The sequence below is a fragment of the Myxocyprinus asiaticus genome, chromosome 18 (genome assembly GCF_019703515.2).
Source record: "Myxocyprinus asiaticus isolate MX2 ecotype Aquarium Trade chromosome 18, UBuf_Myxa_2, whole genome shotgun sequence".
Taxonomy (NCBI): Eukaryota; Metazoa; Chordata; class Actinopteri; order Cypriniformes; family Catostomidae; genus Myxocyprinus; species Myxocyprinus asiaticus.
Genome location: NC_059361.1, coordinates 12,819,009 through 12,835,252, shown reverse-complemented (window position 1 = coordinate 12,835,252; position 16,244 = coordinate 12,819,009). Strand labels below are relative to the sequence as shown.

The following is a 16,244-nucleotide window of genomic DNA, read 5'->3' as shown; positions in this document are numbered from 1 at the left end:
GTCATGCTACATCTTATTTCTTTAGTAATATTAGATGATCGCTTATTAGATGACACCGATAGATTATTTAAATTTAAGATGACCAGTTGGGTTTCTTCAAAGGTGCACTAAGTCATTTTTTGTTTATGTTTCTTTGGACTTAGATAGGGGCTGGCTGAGATAAAAGTGAGAATGTTTCAGCTCTATGAGAGGGACCACCCTAATGTATAGCAGAATATATATTATTATTATTATTATTATTATTATTATTTTATTTTTTTCTAGGCCGCTGATATGACTAATGAGAATGCATAGCATTTTAAATAAGTCATTGATTGGACAAAAAGATAGTCCCACCTCAAACTCATGTCATTGGTTGTGTATGTGTTGCTGTGTCAGGCTGGGAGACATTTCCCAAAAACATCATAAGCCTAAGTAGATTGTTAAATTTATTGTACAAATCATCTAAGAATTATGGACCATTTCCAAAATGCATCGCAACTTAAGTAGTACTTAGATTTAATATAATATAATATATAGTGCTGTCAGTTGATTACAATTTTTAATCGTGATTAATTGTAACAAAAAAAAAAAAATAAATAAATAAAAATTGTTAATCGCAATTAATCGCATATTTTGAAAGTGCTGAAATTTGACTATATATTCTTATTTTCTTGTCAAAATTTATTTATTTCCATCTTAGGAAGGAAACCAAACAATATGTAGCAATATAATGTTTTATTAACATTTTCCAAACAAAGCCTTCCACAATATAAAGGTAGAAATGCACTAAAAGAGCACCAATTCAAGTCACATCAAACGTTTCCCAAAGTCTAAAGGGGAATTTGAATAATTGAAAGAACTAGTCTCCACATAGGTTGCATATTCATTGCAATGGGCATTAAATCTCCTTAACTCTCATCATCCACACCGGTAGATATGGTTATCCCCTTTCCTAAAGCAATTTAAGCGCCTCTTTAAACTCACCATGCGCCTTACATAGGCTAAAAAATACTTGATTTCTGTCACAAGTGCCATCTTGTCTTGGTTTGTACATTGAATAGTGCTCAGAGCTCCTTTGTCCATCATTTTATCACTGCTATCACAAATTATTTTATTTACTGAGATAACAACCTCCACGTCTCTATAATAGGAGAGAGCGTAAAGGTCCATTTTAGCGTAAGACAATTCCGCCCATAGAATGTCTATCGGACTGCCGCTAATGCTAAGATTTAGGCTCACCTTGGTAGAAGGGTTCTGGTACTGTGGCGTGTGCATCAGTGTAATGACTACAGGCGGACACATTACAAAGTTTCCACCCTTCACACCAGTGTTTATGTTGTATTAACGATAAATGCATTAATCGCGATTAAGGAAAATGTTTTAAATTAATCGCATACGTTAACGCGTTAATTCTGACAGCTCTGATAATACATTATAATATAATATATATCGGTAATTAAAAATAAATGATTTGTAAATACTAAACATTGCAACCACACATCAGTCTAAAAGTAATAGATAATTTTTCACAAAATAATGTTTAATTATGTAGAGTTTATATTTAAGAAAATAACTTAAAAGTTAATTTCATTAAAAGTCATTATTGCAAAAAGCTATAATGAAATTACAATGACAAGCAATTCTAGGTGACAGTTCAGCAATTTACAATCAGTCAGCGACATTTTAAGGAATATTCTGGGTTCAGTACAAGATAAGCTCAATCAACAGCTTTTGTGGCATAATATTGATTACCATATACATTTATTTTGATTTGCCCCCTTGACTTTTTCTTTAAAAAAAGCAGAAACCAAGGTTCCAGTGAGGCACTTACAATGGAAGTGAATGGGGCATGTCAGCATGTCAAAACTTCTTAAAGGGATCTACCAAAAAACTAAAATGAATCAAAAATGAAAATTCTCTCATCATTTACTCACACTAATGGCTTTCTTTCTTCTGCAGAACACAAATTAAGATTTTTAATAGAATATTTCAGGTCTGTATGTCCTTACAGTGCAAGTGAATGGGTGCCAAAAGTTTGACACTCTAAAAAGCATATAAAGGCAGCATAAAAGTAATCCATAAGACTCTAGTGGTTAGATCCATATCTTCAGAATTTATATGATAGGTGTGCATGAGAAACAGATCAATATTTAAGTACATTTTTGTTATAAATTCTTCTCCCTGCCCAGTAGGAGCATATGCATGAAGAATGTGAATCACCAAAAACACAACAAGAAGAATGTGAAAGTGAAAGTGGAGATTGACGGAACAGGGATTAGAATTTATAGTAAAAATTTATTTAAATATTGATCAGTTTCTCACCCACAACTGAAACGCTTCTGAAAACATTTATTTAACCACTGGAGTCATATGGATTACTTTTGTGCTGACCTGTGTGATTTTTGGAGCTTCAAAATTTTGGCACCCTTTCACTTGCATTATATGGACCTACAGAGCCAAAAATCTTCGTTTGTGTTCTGCTGAAGAAAGAAAGTTATACACATCCGGGATGACATAAGGGTGAGTAAATAGTGAGATAATTTTCATTTTTTCAGTGAACTATTCCTTTAACTTATGTTAAGTGCATTTTTGGGAAACACAAATAGAAAAGGAAAGAATGTTTGTAATCTTGCATGTAGAGAACACTTTTAAGAGCTAAGATCCATAATGTACTCTTTTCACAAATCTGTGTTCCACAAAGCGGATGTCATCATAGTTGGTAGGGATGGGCGGATCGATACTAAAGTATCAATACTTCCAATACTGATGTGGTATCACAAATATAGATCTTCACATAAAAATATCGATTATGAAGGTTTTTATTTTTTATTTTTTTATTTTTTTTATTATTTAGATAACATGAATATTAATGCATCTCATAATCTTCGAAGTGGAAAAAAAATATTATATTAGCAAATAGTTGCATTGCATGGCACCAGAACTATTATTTCTTCCGCTCATCTTGACACGCCAGAAATGCTAAAATACACTAGCAGTCAGACAGCGCTCACTCTTTCAGTCATAGCGCTCATTCAAAGAGGGAGCAGTGCTTTCCTGAGGTAATGACAGAAAAACAGCATCTGGAGTTCTTCACGCTAAGTAATGACAAACCTAGACATGACATGTATTATAATGGGCTTGTGTGACCATTTTTACAGGTTTATTTAAATTCAGAGTTGTTAAAACATTGATAATGATCTGTAATCCTTGTTAATAAATGATATCCTTATGAAAACTACCCATAGATTTACTGTAGTAATATTGTATTAACCATGACTATTAACCACAACTGTGGTAACCATGTTTTTTTTTTTTTTTCTTTTTGGCACTAACCATGGTTTTACTACAGCATTACTGTAGTACCCATATGGTAACTTGGTTTTAGTAATAGTAACCATAATAATATCTGTGGTAAAATGTGTGGTTTTATATGTGGCTTATACTAACTAATTTTTAAAGGGAAACAAAGCAGCCTAATAATTTTCTGCATAGACCTATAAATATATAAAAAAGTTAAGTAGCCTAATAATTTAAGTTACTAATTCTATCCAACGAATTTGTAAAAATTCAATTTATTAGAGGTATCGGTATTGGTATTGATATTGGCAATATTGGCCTAAAAGTATTTGGTATTGGATCGAAAAGAAAATAAGTGGTATTGTCCATACCTAATAGTTGGCTAAACTTGAATGGTGGTGAATGGGGGACCACAGCAAATGTTATTTTTGCTTACCCGTTTGCTCCAACAGCAAAAGAAAAAATCAACGATTATGTTTTCATAGCTTTGCAAAAGAAGATAAAAATATACAGTGCTGGATAACAGCAGTAAGAAGAGAGAAACAGGCAAAATTTTCTGTCACTCCCTCAGCAGATGTGTTAGAAGCCTCATCACAGCTATGGTAACTGAAGTTTAAAACTTATTCCAGGGTAATATAATACAAAGTACAAGGTTATAAATTTACACAAAATATTTTTAAAATTGGAAATATAAAAAAAAGTTTGCTACATTTACGTTGTTAAAGAAGGTAGAAACGCATCATAGCAGGTCTGTGAAAAGGGCCCACTATCGGGAAATAGCTTACTTATAGTTTGGACTGGAAAAAAGTATTTTAACATCAAAAATATTACACACTTCAGCTTTAAGAAATAAAATTCAGATGGAATGACACTATCTTGTCTTTGATATATCACAGAAAAAAGGTCTGACATTTCTACTGTTACAACATTGCCCTGAGTATATGGTGCTTCATCGATCTGAAAATAATCACCTTCTTGACTTCTGAATGACAGATACATACTTAAAAAGACATACACTTCAAAAGTCTTTCATTCTTCTCTATGTCTCTTTGCCTAACAGCCAAAGATATTTATCCAAGTGCATGATTTATGCTTATAAATCAACACATGCTATATTTGGCAAGAGCAAGTATTTCATTTTTGAAAAGACCGGCATATGCTGTGTTTTTAAATGCTGGTCTAACAGGCTTCTTAACTAGCTTCACCAGCGTGCCTCCAATTGTTAACCAACTTCATCGGAAAGGTAAGGCCAAGCATTATTTTTTTTTTGTTTTTTTTGGTCCACCAGCTAGACCAGCAGCAAACCAGCATCAACCAGCGTTCATGCACACGAACTAGTCATATTCGTCCATCATGATTGCTCTTCCTCCAGATGAACATAACAATTATGATTGTTCTTATAATAAGCATATGTGAACATTTTCCTGCATCTCAGTGCAAACATAGGCCTGAATGTAACTACAACTACAAATCTGCCATTTAGCCACTCCTCTCTTCCTCCTCCTTTCCTTTTCATTATCTGTTATGTCGGCTTTTATTGCCCACTGATACTTTCAGACTGTCACACGTACACACAGCCTGGAAAGCCTGCTGTGTTTTTAAGGCTGATGGTGAAGGTATGATTCTCTGTTACAGCGCGATTCGGATCGTTTGTTTTACGAGTGCTAATTTAAAAGATGTGGCAGTATTACTCCTTGCTGTGTTGCTGGTGTCAGCTCCATATGTCACAGAAGTGAGTGCTGAAATGTATCCACATTGGGTGACAGGCTAGAGTATAAAAAGAAGATCCACAGTACATTCAGATATAATGCTGCATTCACGTCATATTGAAATTACAGCAATTATAATATTGAAAACTCAGCAATTTTACACTGTTCATGTCCTCAAACTTAAAATAATATCTTTCTATGGCCACACTTTGGTAATGCCAAATTGGCTTCATATACAGCTTTGTTGTTGATGACAGCAAAATAGGTCATTACGCTATCTCTTTATTCTCTTGCAAAATATTGAAGAACAAACAAAGCTTACCAAGTAACATCTGCCATGATACTTACCACGTAACATCTGCTATGATACTACTTTTAATAAAACTAATACCACCTGCCTCTGACAAGCAATATCACATATCTAAACATAATTCACTGAATGTAAACTAAAGGCTATTGGCTATTTATTTTTAAAAGGGTCCTGCAATAATGTCCTGTTTCGACAGGAAATACTTCAGAACAGGGGAAAAAAACTGCACTTGTCAAGCCAATCCATGGGATCTTTAACTTCACGAACTGCTGCCATTTTGGATGATTTTACATGGTGTCACAACAGTCAAGTGGGACAAATTGGAGATTTCATAAAATTCTTCGACCAAGTTTGACAAAGATGTGAGCAGTTTTTACTACTTGGAAACTTTCTGACATGACGTTAATGCAGCATAAAATCTAATCTCCGAGACATGTCTTTTAAACCACAGCTACATAATAATTTTAAAGCATATAGATCAATGCAGTGGGAAATTGAATTCTTCTCAAACCACAGCTGACATGATACAACTTCGAATTTATTAAGCCTAAGTTTTATCTAATTATGGACTGGCAGATGGATTGTGCTCGAGGACATTTCTGCTTGGATCTTACCTAACACAATACAAATGGAACGCATGCTTATGGTAGCAAATGAGGTACAACTTATTTCTATATAAAGCACGTCAATGTTCACGGAAACACAAACCATGTTTTTCAAGGTAATTCAATATCAAGTGATGTGAAGACCACACATGTGAAGTCTAACATCATTCTGACTTTTCCCAAACAATTTCCCTACAAAAGGATTTTTCAAGGCTGACTGTGACTTCAATATGCCTGCTAAATAGGTAGGCCTGAAGAGTATTTCTTTGCTGGAAGCAAGCTTGGCTTGGCTTAATATGGCTGGTGTAATTTACACATATATAATTTAAGTAGTGGTGGTTGCTAAGGAAAGCAGCACTGTTATTACTGCTCATACTTAAAGGAATAGTTTACCCAAAACTTTTCTCACCTTTATGTACTATGAAACTCTTGATGATTTACTTTCTTCCAATCGGTTTTGGGTTAAAACGGGCTAGGCGCGATCATGATTTCAAGCCTGATTACACTTACTCATGCTTGACACATGTGCAGATCGCTAGATGATGCTAGGAAGTGTAATGAAGCTTGAAATCATGATCGCTAAGAAGACTGCTGATCAGTGTTGCCAGATTTGTCGGGTTCCTGCTCAATTAGGCTAATTTTGATGTAATTGTATGGGGGACAACATTTTGAGCAGGTTTGGAATGATTAAGGTGGGTATTAAAATTATAAAATTAAGAAAATCCATTGCTCAAGCAACTGAAATAAAGAAAATGTATCCACACACAATCATTCAATCAAACAGCCTAAACACTGATTGACAGAAAACGTGTTCAATTCTGTTCAGAGGAGCTATGAATTGCCACACCCACTAGTATTTTCTAAACGAGCACAATCTGCAGGTGTTGCTCTTGGATTTTAGCAATAGAAGTTAGGCAATCTTAACACAACAAAGTCATGAAAATGTAAGAAAACATGCCAGAAATGGGAAAATTACATTGAACATCAAGTTGTGATTAATGCCAGGACATATCTGTGGATTTTTTCTCATGCACATTTGATGCTCTTGCAACCGTCATGGTTACTGGTGTAACCTCCGTTCCCTGATGGAGGGAACGAGACGTTGGTGTCGATGTAGTGACACTAGGGGTCACTCTTGGGAGCCCGAGACACCTCTGGTCTTTGATAAAAGGCCAATGAAAATTGGCGAGTGGTATTTGCATGCCACTCCCCCGAACATACGGGTATATAAGGAGCTGGTATGCAACCACTCATTCAGGTTTTATGCTGAGGAGCCGATATAAGGTCTGGCCATTTCAGCGGGTAGTTCTGCGTTGTGGCAGGAGGGACCAACGTCTCGTTCCCTCCATCAGGGAATGGAGGTTACACCAGTAACCATGACGTTCCCTATCTGTCACTCACTCGACGTTGGTGTCGATGTAGTGACACTAGGGGTCCCTATACAAAACGCCACAAGGCTGAACTGTGTTACGTGAACTGGCGGTGTGTGGTGGGCAGACTTGCTGTGTGCCTCATAGCCAGCGCACCAGGTCGACACGTAACCTCCCCCAACACAGTTATGAGTGTCGAACGGCCCTTTTTGGGGACAAGTCGACTACCCAGAGATAGAGACAGGCTTAACCCAGTCGTGGCCTCTTTCCCCTTCTCTTTTTCCACTCCCTAAAAAAGAAGGGGGATTATCTGACTGGGCCACCAGGTCTAGTCGGGGGGTGTCCCTCCCAAGGGGAGGACACCGCGGAGACCACACTTCGCCCCAAGAGAGGGGGGCATATTTAAGTGGAAGAATACATCACATGCTCTTTCCAACCATGTGGAGAGCCTTCAAGGTAGATCCAGCCCAATGGGGGAGGAGTTACTACAACATGGAGACTGAAGGGCTCTGCCCAAGGAAGACGCAGTTTGCCAGTAGGGAAACGAACTAGCGGAAGATATAGATCGCATGGGGTTAGCCTTACAGGGAACCGCCACATGCGGAGCACCTACCCCAGAACCGGGCTCTTAGTTAGCGCGTGTACTGGGCTGGCAGCGAGTCTCTCCGAAAACTCGACTGCCACAGGGCTCGGAGGAAGTCAACCAGGGAACAACTTTTGTGAACACTACTGGGAATTAACAGCGCACGTCTTCAGCTCAAAAGGAGGTGGAAGGCGCTATGTGCAAGCGATACACCTGGCCAGCTATCCCGGGCTTATCCGCTTGTGTTGTGTGCCACTACCTGGGATGAAACCGGTTCCACCCAGAGGTTGTAGAACCTTGCAAAGGTGTTGGGTGTTGCCCAGCCCGCTGCTCTGCAAATGTCTGTTAGAGAGGCACCTCTGGCCAGGGCCCAAGAAGCCGCTACACCACGGGTAGAATGGGCTGGTAGCCCTACCGGGGGCGGCATGTCCTAGGCGACACATGCCATAGTTATGGCGTCAATGAGCCAGTGGGCGATCCTCTGCTTGGAGACAGCGCTTCCTTTCCGCTGTGCACCAAAGCAGACAAAGAGCTGCTCAGAGATTCTAAAGCTCTGCGTGCGATCCAAATAGATGCGTAAAGCGCGCACCGGACACAGCAATGCCAGGGCTGGGTCTGCCTCCTCCTGGGGCAGCGTTTGCAGGTTCACCACCTGGTCCCTAAAAGGAGTGGTGGGAACCTTGGGCACATAGCCCGGTCGGGGGTCTCAGGATCACGTGAGAATAGCCCGGACCGAACTTCGCTGACAGAGAATGCTTGCAGGTCACCTACCCTCTTGATGGAAGTGAGCGCAGTCAGGAGGGCAGTCTTCAAGGAGAGTGCCTTAAGCCCGGCTGACTGCAAAGCTCAAAGGGGGCTCTCTGTAGACCCTGAAAAACTACAGAGGTCCGATGAGGGAACAAGGCGCGGCCTGGAGGGATTCAGCCTCCTGGCGCCTCTTAGGAACCTGATGATCAGATCATGCTTCCCTAAGGACTTACCGTCGACTGCGTCATGGTGTGCTGCTATGGCAGCAACGTACACCTTCAAGGTGGAAGGGGACAGCCTCCCTTCCAACCTCTCTTGCAGGAAGGAAAGCACTGATCTGACTGCACACCTCTGGGGGTCTTCCTGAAGGGAAGAACAACACTTAGTGAAAAGACGCCACTTAAAAGGCATACAGGCACCTCGTAGAGGGAGCCCTAGCCTGAGTGAACGTGTCTACCACCGCAGGTGGGAGACAGCTTAGGTCTTCCGCGTCCCGTCCAGGGGCCAGACATGGAGATTCTAGAGGTCTGGGAGCGGGTGCCGGATGGTGCCCCTTCCCTGAGAAAGAAAGGCCTTCCTCAGGGGAATTTGCCCGGGGGGAGCTGTCACGAGGAGCGTGAGGTCCAAGCACCACGTCTGGGCGGGCCAGTAGGGTGCTTACCAGGATGACCTTCTCCTCGTCCTCCCTGACCTTGCACAGGGTCTGTGCGAGCAGGCTCACTGGGGGAAAATGCATATTTGTGAATGCCAGGGGACCAGCTGTGTGCCAGCGCGTCTATGCTGAGGAAGGCCTCGGTGAGGGCGTACCAGAGCGGGCAGTGGGAGGATTCTTGGGAGGCGAACAGGTGCACCTGTGCCTAACCGAATCGACTCCAAATCAGCTGGACCACCTGAAGGTGGAGTCTCCACTCTCCCTTGAGGGTAACCTGTTGTTACGGCGCATCCGCCGAAGTGTTGAGGTTGCCCGGGATGTGAGTGGCTTGCAGCAACTTGGTGCTGCTAACTCCATTGGAGGAGACTGCGGGCGAGTTATGACATACAGCGGGAGCGCAGACCGCCTTGGCGGTTGACATATGCTACCGCTGCCGTGCTGTCTGTCCGAACTAGCACGTGCTTGCCTTGGATCAACGGCCGGAACCTCCACAGGGCGAGCAGAATTGCCAGTAACTCGAGGCAGTTGATGTGCCAACGCAGCCGTGGACCCGTCTAGAGGCTGGCGGCTGAGTGCCCGTTGCCAACAGTGCCCCAGCCCATTTTGGAGGTGTCTGTCGTGACCACGACGCGCCTGGAGACCAGTTCTAGCGGAACACCTGCTCGTGGAAACGAGAGGTCGGTCCAAGGGCTGAAAAGATGGTGACAGACCGATGTAATGGCCCGCGGTGAGTCCCCGGGACTCGAGTCTGGAGCCAGTGCTGAAGCGGCCTCATATGCATCAACCCGAGCGGGGTGGCCACCGCCGAGGATGCCATATGCCCCAGGAGCCTCTGAAAAAGTTTCAGTGGAACCGCTGTTTTCTGTTTGAACGCCTTCAAACAGGCCAGCACCGACTGGGCGCGCTCGTTCGTAAGGTGCGCCGTCAAGGAGACTGAGTCCAACTCCAAACCGAGAAAAGAGATGCTCTGAACCGGGAGGAGCTTGCTCTTTTCCCAGCTGACCCGGAGCCCTAGTCGGCTGAGGTGTGAGAGCACCAGGTCCCTGTGTGCGCATAACCCGTCTCGAGAGTGAGCTAAGATTAGCCAGTCGTCGAGATAGTTGAGAATGCGAATGCCCACCTCCCTTAACGGGGCAAGGGCAGCCTCTGCGATCTTCGTAAAGATGCGAGGAGACAGGGACAGGCCGAAAGGGAGGACTTTGTACTGATACGCCTGACCCTCGAACGCGAACCGCAGGAAGGGTCTGTGTCGAGGAAGGATCGAGACGTGAAAGTACGCATCCTTCGGGTCTACCGCCGCGAACCAATCTTGATGCTGGACGCTCGCTAGAATGCGTCTTTGCGTCAGCATCTTGAACGGGAATCTGTGTAAGGCCTGGTTCAGTACTCCAGGTCCAAGATTGGCCGCAACCCACTGCCTCTTTTCGGTACAATGAAGTAGGGGCTGTAAAACCCCTTCTTCATCTCGGCTGGAGGGACAGGTTCTATCGCGTCCTTCCGTAGGAGGGTAGCGATCTCCACGCAAGGTAGCAGCGTTTCCGACTTTCACCAAGGTGAAGTGGACACCGCTGGACCTGGGAGGATGCCCGGCGAAGTGAATCACGCAGCCGAGTCGGACGGTCCGGACCAGCCCTCGTGACGGACTGGAAAGCGCAAGCCATGCGTCCAAGTTCCGCGCAAGGGGGACCAAAGGGACAACGTCATCGGATGTACCGGCAGGTGGGGCCTCGCAGCGGGGTGGAGCTCGAGGTGCCACACCACATCGTGGCCGTGCTGAGTCCGAGGACATCGAAGCACTTACCTGGCTCCTTGTGACCACCCCCGGAACAGCCTGGGACGGGGGAGGAAGAGGCCTGTCCTCATGACCCGTGGAGACTGTCACATCAGGGGCGGATTTCTGCCACAGCTGGGCGCTCAGGGCGGGAGACCGCCACTGGAGCGCCAACCTGCCAAATGGAGTGGTGGACGTGGTCGTGATGCCAGCCGTACACACCGGATATGTGACCCAGGGAACAAGGAAACCACTCTTGCGGAGCTCTTGAGTACTGCAGCCACTTAGGCATGCAGTGCAATTAAATGCAAAAGGTAACAAAAAGATGAAGATCTGCTTACCAGCTCCAGAGCAGCGGGTTCCGTTGTCCCTGGGTCGCCCGTCTCAGGGGCGCTTCGAAGACCTCCGTGGGTTCTTCGGTGCCGGCTCTGAGATGGGTGGCGTCGGCTTCCTGCAGTGGGCTCCACGCTGGGGCCGGGCCGGAGGGGCGGGCTGTGGCGGAGCCGGTGCAGTCACCGCAGGGGGATGCCCTCGGCGATGAGTAGATTGGGTGCGGGATCTTGAGCCACGCCGGGGCAGGATAAGCCGGCTAGCATCCATCTACTGCTCTACCATCGAGAACTGCTGGGCAAAGTCCTCGACGGTGTTGCCGAATAGGCCCGCCTGGGAAATGGGGGCAGCAAGGAATCGTGTCCTGTCGGCCTCACCCATCTCAACCAGGTTGAGCCAAAGGTGGCGCTCCTGGACCACTAGTGTGGCCATTGTCCGCCCGAGAGACTGCGCCGTGACCTCCGTCGCTCGGAGAGCGAGGTCGGTCGCCGAACGCAGTTCCTGCATCAATCCCGGGGCGGAACTACCCTCGAGCAGTTCCTTTAGCGCCTTGGCGGACTTGCAGGAGAGCCATGGCGTGCAGGGCGGAGGCGGCTTGTCCAGCAGTGCCGTAGGCTTTGACCGTCAGAGACGACGTAAACCTACAGGCCTTGGACGGGGGCTTTGGGCACCCACGCCAGGTGGCGGCGCTCTGCGGGCATAGGTGCACCGCGAGTGCCTTTATCCACCGGGGGATTGCCGAATAACCCTTGGCCGCCCCACCATCGAGGGTAGTGAGAGCGGGGAAGCTGAAAAGATCGGGACCGGGCAGTAAAAGGTGCCTCCCGCGACCTTGTCAGCTCTTCATGCACTTCTGGGAAGAAAGGAACGGGGCGGGGCGTGGCTTTGAGCGGCGCCGCGAGCCCAGGAACCAATCACAGAGCCGCGAGGGTTCAGGGAAGAGCGGTGAAATCCACTCTAACCGACGCTCGCGGCTGTCCGGGAAAGCATGTCGTCATCTCCACGTCAGCCTGTGACTGGGCGATCGACCCCGCAGGCAGGAGCCCAGCTGAGGCTTCCGACTGGACGAGCCCACTCTCCGATGCTGCGCTCGAGAGCTCATCACTTTCGCGGGCTCCAAATAAGAGGTCGAACTCGCCATGAGATGAGCCGGCGGACTCACCCGGAAGCCCGATCGGGGCAGACGAGCGTGCTGGGGAATGGGAGGTCCGCGGGGGGATACCCGGCGGAGGCAGTCCCATTGGGGTCCCCAAATCGCCCCCAGTGCTAGCCGCGCTGGCCTCAAACCCGTGGGTAAAAGGACCGAGGCGGGAACCTCTGGGGTGGCTCGCTTTCTTACGAAGGCGAGCCGCGACCGCAACGTTGCCATGGACATATTCTCACAATGAGAACGTGACCATCCACGAATGCTGTCTCCGCGTGAGCAGTGCCCAGACACGAAAGACAGTGATCGTGACCGTTAGAAGGCGAGAGATAACGAGCACAACCAGGAATAACACACAATCAGAAAAGCATCTTTAAAAAGACGCGTCTTTAAAAAGACGTTCTGTGTGTGCGCTCTTTTAGAGAAATATATACTCTTTTAGAGGGGAAAAATGCTCTTTCAGAAAATATACTCTCTAGTTTTTCTGCCGAAGCGCCCAGGGGCGTTCTCTGCAGTGCACCAGTGCAGAGGAGGGAGACGCCGCTGAAATGCGCCGTCAGATCCAGCAGGTGGATGAACAGTAGTATTCAGCTCAGCGAGCATGACCGTTCGGCTCCGAAGAGAAAATCTGAATGAGTGGTTGCATACCAGCTCCTTTTATACCTGTATGTTCGGGGGAGTGGCATGCAAATACCACTCGCCAATTTTCATTGGCCTTTTATCAAAGACCAGAGGTGTCTCGGGCTCCCAAGAGTGACCCCTAGTGTCACTACATCGACACCAACGTCGAGTGAGTGACAGATAGGGAACCAATAATTGCACCTGAGTCTTTCTCCCCATGGCCAAGCCATTGTTGCCTTTTGGCTAGCAGTTTAATGATGCTGGATGAGACCACTACAGGATATTTAGAGATTTTAGCACTCATGGTGTTCATATGCTCACTCCTCCCGTATCTAATAATTATGTGGAGAGAGCGTTTCCACGAGTGAGACTACTAAAAAGTGACTCTTGAATTTGCCACTCCTTTAGTCTCATGGATGTGTGCCCAGGCCTGAACAAGAAATGGACAAACATAAGCTTCATTCGGTCCTCCCTGACTGCTTTAACTTTGACTGTTCTGTGTATAAGCCAGTTCAACTGACTGTCCAAAGATTTACCGTTATGTTTGTTGGAATTTTAACTAGCCAGAACAGTGCAAAAAAGACAAAAAACAGAACTTCTATCGGATTCATAGCATGATGACATACTTTCATAATTTGTTTTATAATATTCCAGGCAACATTTTTTCGATTCGTGTTTGTCTATAGGATGAGGGGATCTCAAAGCTTAAGCCCATTCCTGTGCTCGAGGGCCTTCGTTATGTACCGCACGCTAAATCAGTTTACCGTAATGTGCTCCAGGACTATATTAACCAGTGAATTCTAACTGCAGTTTATACAGCATCACAGAATTCAGCGAATCCATTGAGTTCAATAGGAATGGTGCACTGAAAGGACATAGAGGAAACTTTTAAGGGTTAACGCTAAGTCATGAAGCAATAGTTGAACTCAACTTTTGCTGCAATGTCCTCTGACTTAGACATCCATTGACAAATATACATTTTGTAGAGGCGGGTTCTGTTGTGCTTTCTAAAATTCAATTATCTGTATTCCCGCTTGATTTCAAACTAATCCACCCCCTCAAAATAGTGTTGACACATTCTTCTCATATCAGACACTCCATTTGAAATTAGGTGCCCTTAGTATTAGTCTATACTATTTTTAATACCTTTATATAAAAACAGTAGAAGTCTATGGTATGTTTACATAACCAAATGAGCTCATATGGCTCATTTATATAGCCAAGTAAACGTATGTGTGTCTGTGTGTCAATGTATGAGTATACTTATGTTCTTTTATTGCACACAGACAACTCCATACATATTTAAACACTAAATGACTGTAGGTACTGTAAGATGCAGTACCTACAGCACATTTTGAGCATTTGCTAATATTTATGCAATCTTAAAGTAATATGTAAGAAAACTGTATGAAAAATTCACAATCTTGCACACATTGCAGCCACGATTGAGTCCCTGTTTATTATCTTCCTCATTATCAAGACCTCGCTGCTTTGTTCCCTGCTTCCCAGCACTGCTGTGTGAGAGCGTGTGCTGAGTTATCTAAAGAGTTTAAGTGTGACAGGACCAGAGAAGCAAGACAGAGGCAAATCTCTTTATGTGAGCAGTTTATAGCTGCAGCCCCAGGCGAGAGGACTAATATCCCTGTAACGAAGAATCAGAGAGAATCGATACAACTCCCACGGACTGCTCTACACCACTACAAGATATTTAGAACAAGACTTCCTCTTGGTTTTGCTCTCTAAATATGTATACCCATATGCCACTATAATTCGTTCAGCCTTAGGGAACGTTCACAACCAGCAAGATGCAGTGCATAGAATGGAACAGAAAGCACATTTTTAAATGTTGAATTTTTGTTGAGCTAATTGCACAAGGCACCGAAATAAGCATAGAGACACATCACAAAGGTCAAAAGTGTCTGTCTAGTTCATGTTTACATAGAACAACTTTTAAAAGACGATGGATGCAAGAACATGCCCTGTGTGAACACCCCTTAGGCACACTGCAATGAACACATATGTGAACACATCCACAAACACCTACATGGGTACATGCACACACATATGCACACAAACAGATGTTCTCTACACTCAATCTTACACAAAATCTTGAATTTTTTATGTTTCCCTTCACGCGCATACACTGTGCTGCTCTACTGCGAGTTTTCCTGCAACAGTGCTGGCATGCTTGTAAAACTCCTGCAATGCTACAAGAACTACATGTGCTTCTCACGTGCTCTATCCCTTTAAAACACACAGATCCTTGTTCAATATAATGCTGCGATAACACTGGCAAATGCACCACAATCAATCGCTACACCCGTTGAATCCTTCACCCAAACATGCATATTAGATGCATTTCAGATCAATCAGCAGGGTGGCACTGAGGATAAGGAGCAGACATTTGCTGTCTCCATGGGACAGGGGGTCGCTGATGGAGTAATCCATGCTCTCTCTCTCTCTCTCTCTCTCTCTCTCTCTCTCTCTCTCTCTCCCTCTCAACATGCAGCATGGCTCTCCTCTCATTCAGTCCTGGTCCTTCTCAAAGGGGACCACTGACATTAAGACCACATTCAATTGTAACCGCATGACAGACCGCTTACAATCGCTCACCTCAGCCATCGCAGCCATGTTCAACCAGTGACTAATGGTTATGCAATTCTGTTTTGCCTTCTTTCTGATGTCTCTATAGTCTTACCTTCATTTGAGTGCAGAGGTAGCTGTGCTGTGTCAGGGGAGGCATGTTAGGGCAGCTCCGCTCTGTTCTGACTCCAGCTCTGATGTGCTCATATCCACTGCCTCACTGCCTCTGTTCACACAGTGCTCCACCACCTCCTTACCTCACTCTCCTGGAGGATGAGAGAGAGAGAGAGAGAGAGAGAGAGGGGGGGAGATATGTGTGCATAATTTGAAGACCTAGAGAGAAGCAGTGAGGGAGGGATGTGGAAGTGTGCATGAGAGAATGTTTCCTCTGCCACAGCCCCCTGCTCCTCTCTCTCCCCTCAAAGGATTTATCCTTTGTGTACTTGTGTGTGTGTGTGTGTGTGTGTATGAGAGAGCCAGGTTTTTCATATATTCTGGGGACCAAATGTCCCCACAAGGATCATAAAATCTGAAATCACA

The 16,244-nt window shown here is 45.0% G+C and overlaps 1 protein-coding gene across 2 annotated transcripts in view; it reads right to left on the bottom strand.

The window, feature by feature from the left end:
* kcnj5 (potassium inwardly rectifying channel subfamily J member 5) overlaps window positions 1–15,947 on the bottom strand; it is a 78,672-nt gene extending 62,725 nt beyond the window's left edge. For both annotated transcript variants that reach the window (XM_051724448.1, XM_051724449.1), the window contains exon 1: window positions 15,820–15,947. The gene's annotated coding sequence lies outside the window, so the exon portion shown is untranslated. The remainder of the gene's footprint in view (window positions 1–15,819) is intronic.
* Window positions 15,948–16,244: the final 297 nt, after the last annotated feature.